The following is a 13056-nucleotide window of genomic DNA, read 5'->3' as shown; positions in this document are numbered from 1 at the left end:
TGCAATTTTGATGAACTAAATAATATTAAGATTGAAGCAAATTACAAAATGCACAAAAAGCCGGTATACTGTATTTACAAAATTTGGGTTAATAAAATTGGGGTAACAAAAAAACCATTACCATCTTCTTCTCATTATTTATTAAATAAATACATACATTTGTATGTATGTGTTACTGATATAATGATATAAACATTAAAAAAAAAAACATGAATGATTGTTTTTTTTACAACCGAACGGGCGGCTTGCTTGGCGGTGGAGCGGACTAAACGACTTTGCGGCCGGCTGGAAGTCGTAATTTTTGTCCAAAAAAAAATATAAAAATACGACATAGTAGGTCTGAATGTGGGCTACAAATTTTATGTTAATAATTTTTTCGATATTCATCACCCAAAAATAGATTATGTCAAAAAACAAATTGCATGTCCTAAATTTTTGACTTTTTTAATCGATATCTCGAAAACGGTTCATGATACACAAAAAATGTGTATGCATGAATTGTAGAACTCGTTAAAAGCTACAAAAAAGCTCCTTGTAAAATTTTCGCATCTCGTCAGATAGCCGAGTTATTGTCAAAAAACTTTTTTTCAAAATGGCGGAAAAAGCTCATAGGAAATCTTAGTCGAAAACTTCAAGTTAAGCTTTTTTAAGCATCCTCTACAACATATCCAAAATTTGGCTTTCTCGGTCATTTTGCATTTCCAAATGTATACAGGGTGTCCCACAGTCACCGCCCCAAATGAAAACCATGGATTCCTGAGGTCATTTTAAGTCGAAAAACTTAAGAGGTAATTTTCTCGTTTTCGTCCCGTTTTCGAGTTACCACGGTTTTTATGATTTTTGCTCTCTTGTCCTTTAACTGGCCATATCTTTGCTAAACTACGTTTGATTTGAAAGATTTTTTTTACAACCAATCAAGAATTTATTACAGTTTAAGATTGTCTCAAAACTTTTTTTTCTGCGGACAACCGTTTCTCCACAATTTTGCATCAAACACAATTTTCTTCGTTTTGTAAGTTGTTTTTTACACTTTCATATCATTTAAGTCAGAAAAACACGTTAATGAGTATTATTTTTTTGTGCTTTTTATTAAAGCCCAGTTTATTTCCATAAAAAAAATAAGTTTTATTTCATAAAATAGGCTACTCAAAGTAATTAAAAAAAAATAAACAAACTGAGTGAATTAAAAAAAAAATAATTTTTAAATACAAAATTAATTTAAATGAATTAAAACTTTTTCTGAGCTTTATCTATTTGTTCTTTTCTTAACCACAATAGCTCAGAAAAAGTTTATAATTCATTTAAATTAATTTTTTATTTAAAAATTATTTTTTTGTTTTAATTCACTCAGTATGTTTTTTTTTTTAATTACTTTGAGTAGCCTGTTTTATGAAATAAAACTTATTTTTTTTATGGAAATAAACTGGGCTTTAATAAAAAGCACAAAAAAATAATACTCATTAACGTGTTTTTCTGACTTAAATGATATGAAAGTGTAAAAAACAACTTAAAAAACGAAGAAAATTGTGTTTGATGCAAAATTGTGGAGAAACGGTTGTCCGCAGAAAAAAAAGTTTTGAGACAATCTTAAACTGTAATAAATTCTTGATTGGTTGTAAAAAAAATCTTTCAAATCAAACGTAGTTTGGCAAAGATATGGCCAGTTAAAGGACAAGAGAGCAAAAATCATAAAAACCGTGGTAACTCGAAAACGGGATGAAAACGAGAAAATTACCTCTTAAGTTTTTCGACTTAAAACTACCTCAGGAATCCATGGTTTTCATTTGGGGCGGTGACTGTGGGACACCCTGTATAATGACTGGCCTAAACAATGAGCGGGATATACGAGGCAGAAGAAATATTTTCAAACAGGATACAATGTACATTTTTTATTCATATTTGAAAATTATTTGTTTATTTATTTACTTTGACGATAAATGGGAGATTTCAATCAATGAGTATTTATTTAATTTCGTACTTTGAAGTACGTTGTCCACATGCATTGTGTTTATTCAAATTCATTTCCACACTTTTTTTGTTCTCAAATAAATGATAGCACTCACAATTTTAAGATCATTTTGAAAACGAGAACAGCTTGTTCGTAAAAACTTTCCACAACTTTCATGTAGCTACACATTCAAAGCTTCACATAAGTTTCAAAACAAAAACAGCAAAAAATATGCCTGACTTAGTATCACGCACTTGCTTTCTTATAAAAAATTTAAAAAAAAATAAATTATAATTTCAGTACAAAATTTAAAAAATACATAAAATTTGTTTTTATAAACTCTAAAACGTGTTTCTAAATGGTTTTGACCTGTATAATGGTTTCCTGTATAAGTTTAGTAAACGACTGGGGTCGCAAGTAGGGTTGCCAACCGTACTCTAAAAAAGAGTATTGTACTCTATTTCACGTATGTGTACTCTATAATCTATAACTCTGATAGAGTACGTCAAAATACTATTTTTTACTTAAAGCTGAGTGTATTACCACATAAAAATAAGCATCTTAACGTTTACAAATTGGTGGATAACTTTCATATTTCTAAAGATAGAATTGAATGAAAAAAAAAAACGAGGCTTAAAATATTCGACCTTATAATTTCTAAATTTGAACAATTGTTATTTAGAGAGTACAAAGCACTATAATTTTTGTCGTTGTTTTAGTACGACCTATTTGTTTTGTTTGTTTCTTAGTCAAACTTAAAATTTAATTTTTTTACTTAAATTTTAATTTTTTTTTATTCAAATTTTTTACCGACTTGCAAAAAGGAGGAGGTATTCAATTCGTCTGTATTTTTTTTTTTTTTTATGTTTGTTACCGCATAACTTTGCACAGAGTGAATCAATTTTGATAATTCTTTTTGTATTGGAAAGCTAGTGGCTGCAATTTGGTCCCATTTAAATTTCGTTCAGTTTAAGCCATAGGAACTATTATAAAAACCATAAAACCCCGTTTTAAATCATGGAAGTCGGTTTTGTTTTTTTGATAAAAAAGATTATGTTCTCTATTTTACTTGGTTTTGTTAAGGCCTTAAAATATTCAATTTTTTCTTGCAAAATATCAAGGTATTTAAAATTGAGTTAACCTTTTTATATATTTTTATTTCGATGAATTATATTGATAACTGCAAAAATTGGAAGCCATATTCAGCATTCACTGAGAGAATATTTTCGGTCTTGAATATGAAATGGCGAGAGGAATAGGGCTTCGTTGAAATTGTTTAAAAATGAGCTCTTAATGTATGTACATGAATTTTGAATTTGAACGTTTAGTCATACACATATTTGAAAAACATCAAAAAATTGTTGTGTACTGTAAAAAGCAAAAAAAAAAAAAAAATACATTTTCAAGACTTGAAATAAATGGTACTCTTCTTTTTTCAAATGTACTCTATTTTTTCGTCTCTGAAATCAAATATACTCTATTCCTTCTTAAAAAAGTTGGCAACCCTAGTCGCAAGTACTTCCTCTTTTGATGAATATTGTTGTAAATACAAAAGCTAGCTTTTTAAAGACTCATTATTAATACTTGAAAATAATATAGTTTTATAATATAGCCATAAAATTTCTTGTCTTACGAAGAATTTTTTTTGGAAATTGATGACCCGTTCTTGTTATAGTTTTTTAATACATAAAAATTTTCAAAAAAAAATTGTATTTTCAAGAAAAAATTATAATTAAAAAAAAATCAAAAAATTATTGTTTTTTTTTTTAATCGTTTCGTTACTGACGAGCAAGCTATATGCATCAAGAAAACGGTTCTATGGCAGACATCTTTAACAACCATCCAAAAAAACATTGCTTTTATATCTTCTAGCTAAAGAACATGCATATTTTTTAATTAATATTTATGAGAACAATACTTTTTTCCATTTTGTTCGTATGGAATGTACTGATAATTATGATCCAAAAAATAAAATTTAAATTTTGCCTCAGGGAAATCCACAAAACATATAGCTACCAAGTTTGAAGAAAATCGCTTCAGTACTTTAAGCTGACAGACAGCCAGACAGAATAGCGGGCCCCGTTTTTTCTGGATATCATCGTAATAACACATCTCATTGTTATCGAGTTCAATTTTTGTAACGAATCCTAAACTTGCCTTCTCTACATACATAAGTTAATCGCAAACAAAAGTATAATATAGCTATTATATCTTTTAGCTAGCTTACAGTGTGTCTTTTGGCTAAATACAACGATTAAAATGTGTATGAGAAAAATATTACCTTAAGATCCATTTTTACAAAGACTATTCGTCATAAAACAAACTCCAATGTGCCTTTAAATAATTGCCAAAAACTTTAACCTTTTTTGAAACGCATATAATTATTTTTATTCATTATAAAAACTTAATTAATAATAATAATGAAAGTTTTAAGTTCTTTTATATATCAATAAAAACAATATCAAGTATTTTTGAGTTTTTTTTTACAGTATAAAAATCTTAATTAATTTTAATAATTTAATTAATTTTAATAATTTAAGTTTTAAGTTCTTTTTCTAATTTTATCAAGTTTTTAAAGTTTGAAATTAATAATATTAATAAGTAAATGTAATGTAATTTAATAATAAGTTCTTTTTTATAAATGTCTAATTATATCGAGTTTTTTTAGTTTTTTTTTTTGAACATTTTAAATTGGGATTTATTATTTTAATTTTTGCTCGCAGCAAAACTCTAAGCGTATGTTTTAATAAAATTTAGGTGTGCTCTTTTACCGGACATGGGATTTCATTTTTTATCTCATTTAAAAGTAATTTTAAAACCTTATTTTTTTTATAAGAAACTTTTTCAAAATTATTTTCAAAAGCCTTAATTATCTTTTCAATAAATTTTACAAACTTTGAATTTGGAACTGTAAGGCCTCCATTGGTTGTCCCTTCATACTCCCGGTGTTTTATTAAATCCTCTCCTGATTCGTACCTATTGTTTTGCTGACGTTCTTTCATCATAAACCGTTTGCACGTGTCGCACTTAGTTTTTCTGAATATTGATTTGGCGATGTATCCAGCGAAGTAACAATTAGACATCTTGCTTTGTTTTGGTAAAGGCTGTTCCTCCTCCGAATCTGAGTCGTCAAACTCACAAACATTAGGTTCATCGTCATCATAAACAGAATCATTTAAAGCATTGATGTTTTCAACAAAATCTTTAAAATAAATTATTTTTATACTGTTAATACATATTTTCAAAATTGTAATTAGTTGCTACAAAATAAAAACAAAATTCTATACTCCGCTTAATTGCAACGCATTATGGTTTTCGAGTTAAGCGGAGTCTGCTATTTGTAATCGATTATTTATTGCTTACAAGCAGGGATTGCTTGAAATGGAAGTACATCATGTGGTATCTTTTCGGATTCATCATTTTTTTTTACCGGGTTCGGTTTTTTTTCCGGGTCCAAAAAATCTAAATTTACCAAACAAAATTTATTTTTTAAAACTAAATTAAAATTATTAAAATGTACTTTCGACGTCAGCCATGTTAAGAACATTGTTGGCATTAGAGAGTTCATAACTCGTGGTTTCGGGAGCCATTATGTTATAGAAGCACATTTGCTTCAAGTTTTTATGAAGACGAAATGAAGAAGGATTTTTTTCATAAGAACCTTTATTGTTTCTTATAACGGAAATTGTATTTTCAAGACAATCAGTATTCAGATGCGATGTGATAAGATACTGTTGCACATCACTTTTAATGTGATCCCACAATTGTACAATGCCATTCAATGTTTGACACAAACCATCAAAACAGTAAACAGTTCCAGGTTTCTGTCGTTTCCACAAGTTTACCCATTCTATTGATTCCTTTATATTTCTTAATACCTATAGATAAGATAAGATTCTTTATTTTTGTTTTATTAAAATTTTACATAATTGTTTGCTTAAGAAAAAAGAAATGGCAATTATACTGTATGTATGAGAATTACCTCTATCTGGGTATCAGAAACGGCACACTTATCAGGATTTTTTGAGAATTTATTGGAACTGTTTAAGTTGTCAAACAGCTTGTTTAGTTTAAAAAAGAAGTTGCCCGTGTTCCATGCAATAATTTTTTCTTCGTCATTGAACGTGTTTGTAGAGGTAGCAGCAAAAATCGCTGATGCCACATGGTGGCTAAAAACTTGCGTTGCTAACCTCACATTCATTTTTTGGAAGCTGTCGGGTTGGATATGCGCTTCTGAAAGCTTATGCATGGACCTAATAGTAGTGTTTTCACAAAAAAACAGTTTGGTCAATATTTTCCATGACACAACTTCTTTTCCAATTATAATATCCGAAATAAGAAGATTATTACGGATACTTTTAAATAGGTGCACTGAATCAAAAATGCAATAAATTTTTTTGTCTGATATCATACAGTACCTAAGAATATTTAAAGAACATATTTTTATATTTTGGTAAGCTAAAAAAAGAAATATATTACGGCTTAGCACTGGACACCCCTAGTTTTTTGTAGGCCATTCTGTTTGGAGCCCCTTGGTCGCAAGAAATGCAAACGACATCAAAGTTTTCTTTAATCAACAATTCCAGTGTGTTTTGTAAGATGTTTGTAAGTTCGGCCCCAGATACATTTGCATTGTAATAGCCAATTACCTTTCAGAAATTATTTCGAATTTTTTAAGAAAATGTACAACATGTTTGTTCAAACTGAGAAATTGTTCGAATGTTTTAAATGTATGTAGATATTTTAAATTACAAATGCAGGTACATTAAAAAACATAATAGCGAAAAACTTTGAACGATTTATTGAAATGCTAAAGTCATTTTAGTAAGTTACTAGGCGAAAAGGCAGACTGTTTTATAAGTTAGAAAATTACTAACATGGCTTTAGCATTTTACTAAATCGTTACAAATTTTGAGCCAATATGTTTTAAATTTATTTTGAAACACGAAACAGACCCAACTTTATTTTAGTATGAATATAATCTTTAATATATACCTGTTTCCAAGATTTATTCAGTCCTCGGAGCATGAGAAGAAGGCAATGGTTCGCAAAATTTGAATTTCTTCCCATTTCCCCTAAATCTTCAAACCCGTAAACCGTGTCCTCTCTTTCATTATATTCTAGTTCCAACTTTGTAGACATTTCGTCAAAAACCAAAACACACTTTTTATGGCTAGTTAGTTAGTTAGTTTTCTTTTCAGCATTTCAAGGACGCTTCTAGAAACTCCAGTTTCAAATGGCAGCTTATCGTACCACCGATTTATTGTTCTCACCGATGGCAGTGCAAATTCTTCCTTTAGTTTTCTTTTCAGCATTTCAAGGACGCTTCTAGAAACTCCAGTTTCAAATGGCAGCTTATCGTACCACCGATTTATTGTTCTCACCGATGGCAGTGCAAATTCTTCTTTTTGTAAGAATTTATAAAAAGAAGGGGATTTGTAGTGGAATTTTAAATACAAATCTTTTTCATCTGAGTCCCACTTTGTTTTTTTTACATGTGTTACTTGACTTTTAAATAAAGTTTTTACACTTTTCCCCCTGCCATCCAAAACCTCGTCAATGATATTACAACATGTGGTTTTTAGAACTTCGTTTGGTCTCTTTTTAGCAATTGGTGACTTTAAGAGTTCTTCGATTGGGATTCGAACATTTTCTTTAACTTGGATGAGAGAATTGGGTTGCGACAATAATTGGGTGGAATTGGCTGTTTCAGAATTATCTTTATCCTTATCAACCAACCAATAAGGTATATGTGCTGGTATCGGGAATTGAGTATTGTTGAGATTTTCAAGTGTTATTTCAACATTTTTTAGTTTATTAGAATAGCATTTTTTTGGCATTTTTCGATTCAGGGTAAAATCTTCATCTTCATCAATTGATATATGTTTTCTTTTCGAATTTGCTTTAGGAGAACTGTGTGCAAGAAAAGTGGTTGTTTGTAAAGAAGGTATTTGGGCAATAAATTTTACGTCCTAAGAAAACATTGATGAATCATTGCAAACTTTTTGTCTACTTTTTCGTATAAACAATTTATAAGATAATAATACCATCTCATAGTATGGTACTTAAGTTAAAGATTAAAACTTTATTTTTTATATTTTTTTCTAAAGTATTAACTTTATTCGAAACTATACATTGCGTAGATAGAATAATAATGATTTTTTTTAATTCAAAATGAAAAAAGAAAAAAAACTAATTTTAATTTTAATTTTAATTTTAATTTTAATTTTAATTTTAATTTTAATTTTAATTTTAATTTTAATTTTAATTTTAATTTTAATTTTAATTTTAATTTTAATTTTAATTTTAATTTTAATTTTAATTTTAATTTTAATTTTAATTTTAATTTTAATTTTAATTTTAATTTTAATTTTAATTTTAATTTTAATTTTAATTTTAATTTTAATTTTAATTTTAATTTTAATTTTAATTTTAATTTTAATTTTAATTTTAATTTTAATTTTAATTTTAATTTTAATTTTAATTTTAATTTTAATTTTAATTTTAATTTTAATTTTAATTTTAATTTTAATTTTAATTTTAATTTTAATTTTAATTTTAATTTTAATTTTAATTTTAATTTTAATTTTAATTTTAATTTTAATTTTAATTTTAATTTTAATTTTAATTTTAATTTTAATTTTAATTTTAATTTTAATTTTAATTTTAATTTTAATTTTAATTTTAATTTTAATTTTAATTTTAATTTTAATTTTAATTTTAATTTTAATTTTAATTTTAATTTTAATTTTAATTTTAATTTTAATTTTAATTTTAATTTTAATTTTAATTTTAATTTTAATTTTAATTTTAATTTTAATTTTAATTTTAATTTTAATTTTAATTTTAATTTTAATTTTAATTTTAATTTTAATTTTAATTTTAATTTTAATTTTAATTTTAATTTTAATTTTAATTTTAATTTTAATTTTAATTTTAATTTTAATTTTAATTTTAATTTTAATTTTAATTTTAATTTTAATTTTAATTTTAATTTTAATTTTAATTTTAATTTTAATTTTAATTTTAATTTTAATTTTAATTTTAATTTTAATTTTAATTTTAATTTTAATTTTAATTTTAATTTTAATTTTAATTTTAATTTTAATTTTAATTTTAATTTTAATTTTAATTTTAATTTTAATTTTAATTTTAATTTTAATTTTAATTTTAATTTTAATTTTAATTTTAATTTTAATTTTAATTTTAATTTTAATTTTAATTTTAATTTTAATTTTAATTTTAATTTTAATTTTAATTTTAATTTTAATTTTAATTTTAATTTTAATTTTAATTTTAATTTTAATTTTAATTTTAATTTTAATTTTAATTTTAATTTTAATTTTAATTTTAATTTTAATTTTAATTTTAATTTTAATTTTAATTTTAATTTTAATTTTAATTTTAATTTTAATTTTAATTTTAATTTTAATTTTATATATTTTATACTTTTTTGTTATAATGACAAAGTAAATAACTGTTTTAAATAAAAATAAAACACAAATATGGGAAAATTTAACAGAAACTTTTGTTTTATTGCGCTTGGGAAGGCTTTAATGAAAATGAGTGAGTACGAACTTTTATGTTTTTGTACTAAGATCTAAAATGGCAGGGCCGATTTTGTTGCACCCGCGATCGCACTTTGAACTCTTCCTAGTGACGATTTACTTATTTAATTTAATGTATAGCTAAATCAAGAATAACCAGGTCTAAATGTACCCTTTGATGTTTCAATTTCTTGCAACCATTAATTCCGAGTTGTTGGACCCGGCTCCCAATTTTGCTATTTTTTTAGCTTTCATTATTCCTCTTATAATCTACAAGTTAAGATTCTGCGAGTTCCTGTGGCAAACATTTTATTGAGGCCTTCTGCTACATAAATATGTCGTACTATATAGTAACTAACTAAAAATTCAGAACTTACCTTTCACGTAAATCACTTTGGTTTTCAAAAAGAGCTTGAGTTTCACTTTTATCACTTTTTTCACTTTTAACAGCAAACGGTATTGCTGTCATTGAAACTCGCGGTCTAAAACAACCCAAATTTAAAAAATGTTTTTCGAAATGGTCAGCACATAAAAACATTTTCTGACCATCAATAAGTTTTTCTGAAAAGGAGTTTCCAGAATTTAAAATCCATATTTGTCTATATAATGCATTTTTCGGAAATGCAAATCGTGGAATACCATCACTTTTTTTATTTTTACAATCCTTATAGTCACAATAAACCATTATGAGCTAACAATAATCTTTTAAATAACAAAAACAATTAAATTAACAAAAACTTCAAGACGATAAAAAAAAATTAACGATTATATATTTGAAGCACCACAAAAAAACTTCCAAAATAGTTTATTCTTAAAAATTTTATATTTTTCAATTTTTGCACACATAATCATTTTTAGCAAAAAAACAAAACCGACTTCCATGGATCCATGGGTTTTTTTGTTTTTAAAATAGTTCCTATGGCTAAAAGTGAAAGAAATTGAAATGGGACCACACTGCAGCCACCAGCTTTCCAATACAAAAAGAATTATCAAAATTGATTCACTCAGTCCAAAGTTATGCGGTAACAAAAAAAAAAAAAAAAAAAAAAAAAAAAAAAAAATAAAATAAGTTGCTATAGATACGTCTATTATGCTAGTTGTTTTCTCAATATTTGTTTTTGTTTATAAATTCTCATCGTCCTGACGCGTCCGTACATTTTATTTTTGTTTGATATTTGTTTTATGTTTTATGTGTGAGTAAAATTTCCTTATTTTCTATTTGCTGTCATAGGATGTCAACGTGTCGATACGATTTATTTTTATTTGATATTTGTTTCCTTATGTCTGTATTAGTGAAATTTCCTTTTTCATAAACAAATTTTTCGAAACCTAATTTTCTAGGACAAGCTCCATTCTCTCTGGGGATTTTTTAGTTCATTTAATTGCCGAAAAAAAAAATTCTGTGGCGCTAGAAACTATCGGTGTCACTTCTATATATAATTATTCAATGGTAGTGAGATAAATATTAATTCAAATTTTTGTTATTCAATAAAAAATGGAGCCCGTAAATAGACCAAAAGAGGGAGCGATGTATAAAAGTTCTCGAAGTATATTATATGGTTAGCAAACTCAGGAATTGATTCTGCTAACCGAATAACAACATTTGATGTGGCTCCTAAATCTGGCTTACCAGGTAGGATGACATTATCACCTGCACCATTATACACCTCAAAACTGTAGGCAAATCCGTTCGAATCGCAAAGAACAAACAATTTGACACCCCATTTATGCGGCTTGTTTGGCATATATTGACGAAGATGGTGTTTCGGCTTGGTACTGCACATTTGTTCGTCAACACAGAGTCTTGCTGATTTAGGTATCGAATCGAACCGCTCGTTTAGTTTGTTTACGAAAGCTCGAATTCGAAATAAGCGGTCAAAGCCAGGTTCACCTTTTTTTCTTCATCAATTTGGCAAGCTTTTTCGGGTCCTTTGTTATAGAACTAAGCGTACCCGTAAATCCTCCAGAAGAAGGCTCAAATGTTGGCCCACACTGCAGCCACCAGCTTTCCAATACAAAAAGAATTATCAAAATTGATTCACTCAGTCCAAAGTTATGCGGTAACAAACATAAAAAAAAAAAAAAAAAAAAAAAAAAAAAAATAAGTTGCTATAGATACGTCTATTATGCTAGTTGTTTTCTCAATATTTGTTTTTGTTTATAAATTCTCATCGTCCTGACGCGTCGGTACATTTTATTTTTGTTTGATATTTGTTTTATGTTTTATGTGTGAGTAAAATTTCCTTATTTTCTATTTGCTGTCATAGGATGTCAACGTGTCGATACGATTTATTTTTATTTGATATTTGTTTCCTTATGTCTGTATTAGTGAAATTTCCTTTTTCATAAACAAATTTTTCGAAACCTAATTTTCTAGGACAAGCTCCATTCTCTCTGGGGATTTTTTAGTTCATTTAATTGCCGAAAAAAAAAAAATTCTGTGGCGCTAGAAACTATCGGTGTCACTTCTATATATAATTATTCAATGGTAGTGAGATAAATATTAATTCAAATTTTTGTTATTCAATAAAAAATGGAGCCCGTAAATAGACCAAAAGAGGGAGCGATGTATAAAAGTTCTCGAAGTATATTATATGGTTAGCAAACTCAGGAATTGATTCTGCTAACCGAATAACAACATTTGATGTGGCTCCTAAATCTGGCTTACCAGGTAGGATGACATTATCACCTGCACCATTATACACCTCAAAACTGTAGGCAAATCCGTTCGAATCGCAAAGAACAAACAATTTGACACCCCATTTATGCGGCTTGTTTGGCATATATTGACGAAGATGGTGTTTCGGCTTGGTACTGCACATTTGTTCGTCAACACAGAGTCTTGCTGATTTAGGTATCGAATCGAACCGCTCGTTTAGTTTGTTTACGAAAGCTGGAATTCGAAATAACCCTGTCAAAGCCAGGTTCACCTTTTTTTCTTCATCAATTTGGCAAGCTTTTTCGGGTCCTTTGTTATAGAACTAAGCGTACCCGTAAATCCTCCAGAAGAAGGCTCAAATGTTGGCCCAGTAGCCTCGAAGAACGGTAGGGGTGATCTCGGCCTTTTTATGGTTTTGAAGCCAGAATTAATTTTTTTTACTGTTCACGTTTACGGAGATATATCTAATACATTATATTTTAATGTTATCAAAAATATAGCAATATTATTTCAACAATTATGTTTTTTTAACACAAAACAAAGAAAACAAGAACAAAACCAAGGACGACAACTTTTTACACGTAAACTGGCAAGACCGCCTTGAGACGGCGACATGGTGACAAGGCGACATGGCGACAAGGCGACAAGACGACATGGTGACAAGGCGACGAGGCCACATGGCGACAAAGCGACATGGCGACAAAGCGACATGGCGACAAGACGACATGGTGACAAGGTGAGGAGGCGACATTGCTTTTAAATGAGACCTGGACCTTAACTGAGTTGCCGCGATTAGGCGATTAGTTCCAAATGGGTGTACAAAACTAAATTTGACACTGAAGGTAAACCAATTCGACGGAAGGCAAGATTGGTCGTGAAGGGTTTTTGCCAGCAAAAATGGA

The sequence above is a fragment of the Episyrphus balteatus genome, chromosome 1 (assembly GCF_945859705.1).
Source record: "Episyrphus balteatus chromosome 1, idEpiBalt1.1, whole genome shotgun sequence".
Lineage (NCBI taxonomy): Eukaryota > Metazoa > Arthropoda > Insecta > Diptera > Syrphidae > Episyrphus > Episyrphus balteatus.
The sequence above is the reverse complement of the archived record's forward strand: the minus strand, read 5'-3'. Positions refer to the sequence as shown.